The sequence below is a fragment of the Phyllopteryx taeniolatus genome, chromosome 21 (assembly GCF_024500385.1).
Source record: "Phyllopteryx taeniolatus isolate TA_2022b chromosome 21, UOR_Ptae_1.2, whole genome shotgun sequence".
Lineage (NCBI taxonomy): Eukaryota > Metazoa > Chordata > Actinopteri > Syngnathiformes > Syngnathidae > Phyllopteryx > Phyllopteryx taeniolatus.
In genome coordinates, this window is record NC_084522.1 from 2,939,577 (window position 1) to 2,945,878 (window position 6,302).

The 6,302-nt window shown below is 44.8% G+C and overlaps 1 pseudogene; it reads left to right on the plus strand.

The window, feature by feature from the left end:
- Positions 1-2,155: 2,155 nt before the first annotated feature.
- On the plus strand, positions 2,156-5,992 carry LOC133471506 (major histocompatibility complex class I-related gene protein-like; annotated as a pseudogene).
- Positions 5,993-6,302: the final 310 nt, after the last annotated feature.

Below are 6,302 nucleotides of genomic sequence, written 5' to 3' on the forward strand. Positions count from 1 at the left end.
CACAAAAGGAATGAAGACGCTGGTTTCTTTTTCTCATGAGGAGGGCGTATGGGAGATTGTTCAGATCACAGCCTCTCAACACGCTCGAAACAATCCCCCCCCCTCGCTCCTGCTTTTATTTGAAATAGGAGGGATTTACAAATCATAATGTTCTAAGCAATAAGACACAACACAGAATATTTGATAATATTCTAAGTAATAGGACACAACACAAAATATTGGATCAACACCTGTCACGACCCGACCACATCCGATCACGTCCTTGGTCCAAGCGCCCTTCCATCGGATGATGCTGAGTCTTCTTTTTGTAGGCGAGACATCTCAAATTGTCCATTATACTAATGCAAGCTAAGCAAATGAATGATAACTTCTACAATTTATCTAACAAAACTTTTTTCCCCTTTTTTTTTTTGGTCCACATTTTTTTTTTATCATTCCAATTATACCAAGTAATAATTTTTGATGACTTCTTCCATGGTGGAAATGGTAAATACATTTTTTCTTTTTTGTCCCACGACACCAAACCAAATCATTTTCCTTCTCTGATGGTGGAAATGCCCGCTTCCCCCTTTTTATAATATATATAATTTTGCCCCCCCACAAAAATCTCAAAATGATTGCTCAATTCCACCCAAAATTATGTTTAAGTTTAAATTCCTCCGATTTCGCCAACTATAAGCACTTCTCTAATTAACAGATTTTTTTTCCCCAATTTTGTTTTCCAACTTTTTGTCTATTTTTTTTTATCAACCGGTGATTTTTGAAAAGTGTGCCTGGTGCCAAACTGCAGTTTGTTTTCTGCTTGTACATAGTGTACATGTATTGAGTGCTGCGGACTCATTGGCTGCTGCTTCTGCGAATGTTGTACATGCTGTATTGCGCAAAATGCTCCAGATTTAATACGACTTTTATTTGTTTTAAGAGGATCAAATCTTTATGTCAAATCAAAGTCTTTATTTTATGTGTTGAAAAAAAAAAAAAAAAAAAAAACCCTCCTGGGTCTATTTATTTATGTCGGGCTTTTGTCTTCATAATTATTCATTTGTTCCGCACGAATGAAGGATGAATTCAACGTCAGCCGTTCACACAGAACAAATGTGGTTGTTGAAGATGTCACATGACCTTTTCTGATGCTTGAAGAAAAACACCAAACCAGCCGGGCCTGTTCTCAATGACGCTCATGTTCCCACCCAAGCTGATTTGAAGTTTTAGGCTGCTGCCAGGAATGTGTGCATGCTTCTGTCTCTTTTTTGTTTTGAAACGACAATAAAAACATTGATTTCTTATGCTTGACTGCATTGTTTGCCATTCTTTTTCTGGAATATACAACTTCATTCTTAGTTTTTATTGTGACTTACTCATAGAAATCAAACTTTCTAGAACACTGAAACATCCATAGGTGTACGTGCATATCTCAAATAAAACTCCTATCAGGCAAGGAAATAGCAAAAATAAAATATTCTCTGATGCCTCTAAAACCCCCCAAAATACAACTTAATTCTTGTAAAAGTGCAGCTTTTTATCTAAAAATAGAGTGCATTCTCTTTTCATTGACAATATGCAACTTTGATTCTCAAATTACAAAAATGCCTGAGTTGTAATATGACATCTTTTCTTTTACAGATAAAAATACAACTTGATTCTCTCACACTCAATCCAACGCATGACACTTGTATCGCACTTTTCTAGGCACTCCAAGACACGACTTGTGAAGCAGTCTGACGAAGCGTGGCTGCCATTCTGCGCCTGCGGCCCCTCAGAATGTGTGACCTCACTCTGTTTTTCTTATCATCCCAACAAACATCAAATATTTTCCTGAACTGACAAAATGAGAGGAAAATCCACACCCTTGGGAAGTTTGATGACTTTTGCATGAACATAGCGCAGATGTAGTTTTCCTCCACGCATGTCGTCGTATGTTTCTTCGGAAAGTGGGCTGGCGCGGTCACGTGACTTCCCCGAAAGGCTCGCGCGCGCGCGCCAAGAACGAAAGCGTCGCTGTTTCAGCACAAGCTTCCAAAAACACTCGCGCTGCTCCTCGTCTCCAATTTCGCACACTCGACTTCATTTGAGCGACACAACAACGCCACGCGAGTCAAATCTTGTCGCCCAATGATGAGGAATGCGAAAGTGACGTCATCGGCACCGGTAGAGAAGGCGCGTCTTCCGGTTGGCTGTCATTTGCCGTTCGGCCGTCGACGAGGAGGAGTCGTCGTCGCTTTGTGGACGAAAAGGAGCAAAACATGGCGAAGCTGAACTTGTGTGTCTTGTTTGTCGCGGCTGCGCAAATCCACAGCGTGACGCCCGGTAAGTGCACTTTGTCCACAACTTGATGATCCCGATCGTGTTCCGATGATTGGTGTCGACGCTCTTGACTTTGCCGGAAGCAACACTTGGACCGCTCACTCCGAAGTTCTTGCAACTGGTTTCACTTGGCAAAGCTGCCATTGGAATATTCGCCTCACGGAGGCGGCATTTCAATATATGTGGAAAAAAAATACAAATCAAATCTCATTTCTTGAAATAACGACAAACAAAATCTGCGTAAAAAAAAAAAAGTGTTCAGCGTATCCTTTCGTAGATCATAATTCTAACATATTTATTGTAAGAAGTTCCTTTATATTTCTCATTTGGATATTTCAGGGACAGAGTTACAACTTAAGTTTACAAAATATATCGTCTACATTTATTGACGAATCTGTTATTAAGGACTATTAAATCAATTTATTTAGCAAGGGCATGATAATTGGAACATGATAGTCAAAATTCAATCAAATGAATTATGAGCGTCTGTTGTCGAATCCATTGCGAAGTTTGTGTGTAAGAATAAGTTGAAATAAATATTAAAGTATTTAAATGACCACAAAAGAAAATGGAATGTTTTGTATCTTTTGATTTTAATTTATTTTCCCTAAAAAAGACGTTCAAATGTTTCAACTGAAGACAAAATCATTTGAAATAGGAAGAGTGCAAGATTTTGGGCCATCAAACAAAAAAGTAAGATCAACCTTTTTGTTTGTTTTTTCTTTCAGTGCTTCACACGCTCAAGTATTTCGAAACTGCATCGTCTCAAATTCCAAACATCCCAGACTTCTCGGTGGTCGGTTATGTTGACGACGTTCCGATTTCGCGCTACGACAGCAAGAGCAGGAAAGCAAAACCCAAACAGGACTGGATGAACAAAATCACAGCAGATGATCCTCACTACTGGGAGAGAGAGACACAGAACTGTATTGGTAATGAGCAGACCAACAAAGTCAACATCGAAATTGTCAAAGAGCGCTTCAACCAAACTGGAGGTTTGTTGACGTTCAGCTTTCCACAATTCAAATCGATTTCATGTGCTCGTACACGTTCTTCCTCCTCATAAACACGTTTCCTTCTCTCTCGACATGGTGTCACTCTTCAACGTCATTCTCTCAGGTGTTCACATGGTCCAGGTGATGTACGGCTGCGAATGGGACGACGAGACCGATGAGGTTGATGGTTGGCGACACTTCAGTTACGATGGAGAAGCCTTCATCTCGTTGGAGGTGAAGACAATGAGATGGATCGCAGCTCACCCACAAGCTTTCGTCACCAAACTCAAGTGGGACCGTGACGAACTTTGAATCTAAACCAGAAGCACTACTACACTGAGATTTGTCCTTCTTACTTGAAGAAGTATGTGACCAATGGGAGGGACTTCCTGATGAGAACAGGTGCAGTCACATCATGTTAGCACGCCCCCTACAGGACCTTGACTGGCATTACAAGCTGCACTCTTTCCTCGTTGGCTCCTTTCCTCTCTCACACATTCTCATCATCTTTGGTTCTCTCCATCTTTTCTCACACGATTTCTCCATCTTTTCACCCTCTCACACAATCTCTCTCTTTTCAATCTGTCATTGATTGTCTCCATCCTTTCTCCTCACACGCTCCCTTCAACTTGTTTTCTTTCCATATTTCCTCCTCTTACACATTCTTCCCATATTTGTTCCTCTCACACATCATCTAGCTATTTTTCACCCTCTCACACATTCTCCCCATCTTTTCCTCCTCTCCCACACTCTCTCTCTCCGTCTCTGCCCCTCTCTCACCTGGTGTCCACGTCTCCCTCGGCCCGCAGAGCTTCCCACGGTGTCTCTCCTCCAGAAGACGCCGTCCTCTCCGGTCACCTGCCACGCGACGGGTTTCTACCCCAGCGCGGCCGCCCTGTTTTGGAGGAAGGACGGCGAGGAGCTCCACGAGGACGCGGAGACGGGAGAGACCCTCCGCAACCACGACGGAACCTTCCAGATGACGGCCGACCTGAAAGCGGAGGTGACCGATGAAGCCGAGGGCCGCTACGAATGCGTGTTCCAGCTGTCCGGCGTGGCGGACGACATCGTCGTCAAGCTGGAGAGAAGAAGCATCCGGAGCAACGCGCGCATCCGAGGTGACCGACGCTCAGATCGTCGCGCGTCGGAACGATCGCTCACACGTTTTCTTCTTTCTTCTCACTCTGCGAAGAGGAAGAAAAGAGGAAGATGGCGCTGGCCGTCGCTGTCCCGCTGGCGGTCCTCGCTCTGGCGGCGGCGGCGGTCGCGGTCCTCGTCAAGCTTTACAAAAGCAGACGAGGTGAGGGACGCCGACGTTCGCTCTGTCGGGAAGATTTGTGCCCATCGTGACCTTTGTGTCTCTGTTTTCTTTGCAGCCAAATACGATCCAGCTTGTAAGTCAAACGACTTCTGTTTCCTTTGAGCCGCGGTCGGCAAAGCGGTCGTGCGAAGGTCTGATGCGGACCTTTGCTACAAAAGTGCGCACGAGGAGTCGCAAATAGTCAGCCGTGGAACGACGGACACGTGAATGTCGACGTCGCTATCGTTGTGGGAAAAAGGACTCGCTCCCTAAGGCGGAGAAAACCCGAAACCGAATGGAAGTCAATTTAGATTTGGTGGAAAATGTACGACTTAGTTCACTCGTGTTCCTTGGCCCTCAACGGCGAAGCGTGCCAAAGCCGCACTCGGGTTCATTCGATTGAAGCTCCTCCCCTCGCTTCGACAAAGTTCCTCGGCCCCGAGATGCCACCGGGTGGCGCCAAACCTCTATTTTAATATTAGATATGGTTTGGGGCTGAGCGCAAAGACGGCGAATAACAGAAGCTAGCTTCCCCTCAATCAATATTCCCCAACATCCGAATTCCTGAATGTGGAATTGTAAATATGCGGCTATGAACTGTACGATTCCAAAGAAATTCCCCACCACACTCTCGTAGTCAGGAAGTAGAAGATTTGTCCCAACCGCAGCTCAAAGTACGAGTGAAGATGGATTCAAGAGGCCTTCGTGGAGCAAATGTCCTTCCTTCCCAGTCGGACTTGTTTTCATTCACATCTTTTTTTTCATTCATCGCAGCCGTCGACGCCGATTCCGAGCCCGCCTCCGAGCCCGCCGCCCCGACGCCCGCTTCCGAGTGAGACGCAGCCGCCGTCGCACGGTGAGTTCGCCGACGCGGACTCCGCTCGTGTTCTCGGGACTCTTTCCAGGTGCGTTCACGTGCTCTTCTTCGTGCAGGTGTCGGAACACGAGAGAGACGTCTCCATCGAGCGCTTTCTCATCACGCTTGGGATTTGTTCTTCACGCAGACAATTTGTGCAATTATGATGTTTCTGTTAAGTCACAGTTTTTGCTGGCTTTGGTGTCTCGGGTGAGACTCGTTTGAGTCGATGGGGTTGCTTTCTTCTGTCCGTTAAGTTTGTCAGAAATCGGCGCAGTCACACAATGAGAGGATTTCTTCTTTCGTTGTATCAAGCACTTGAATAGCTACGATGAATTGATATCACAACGTGTCGATTGCTGGTTTGCCTCGCACTCCTTTTATCAGTCCAAAATGATTTTATAATCCTGTTATCGATTTACTTCAACAAACAACTCTGTCAATTTGTACTTTGCTCAGAATGTGACAATGTTGTTGATTGCATTTGTTTTTGGAACTTGAGATCGAGATTTGGACCAATAAACGGATGATCGTAAAGATGTGTCGTTCTGAATTTGACCATTTTTAGGAGGCTTTTCTTGCCCTCCCGGAACATACTACGTGTTTCGTGTTGATGAAAGTCAGCAGTCGCATGGCCGAAAGCCGGTCCAACCCGTTGTCGTCGGTGCCGTGGCTCGCTGACAAACAATTGTGCGTCTCGCAGCACCAAACTTGAACTTTCACTTTCTGTTGGAAGCGTTTGGGCGCGCCTCATAAAAACAAGCAAGGACAAAAAGATGAGTTTTGGCCGTTCCACACGAAAATGCACACATTTTCTTTCACCCTCTAACATACTATTGTTCAAATA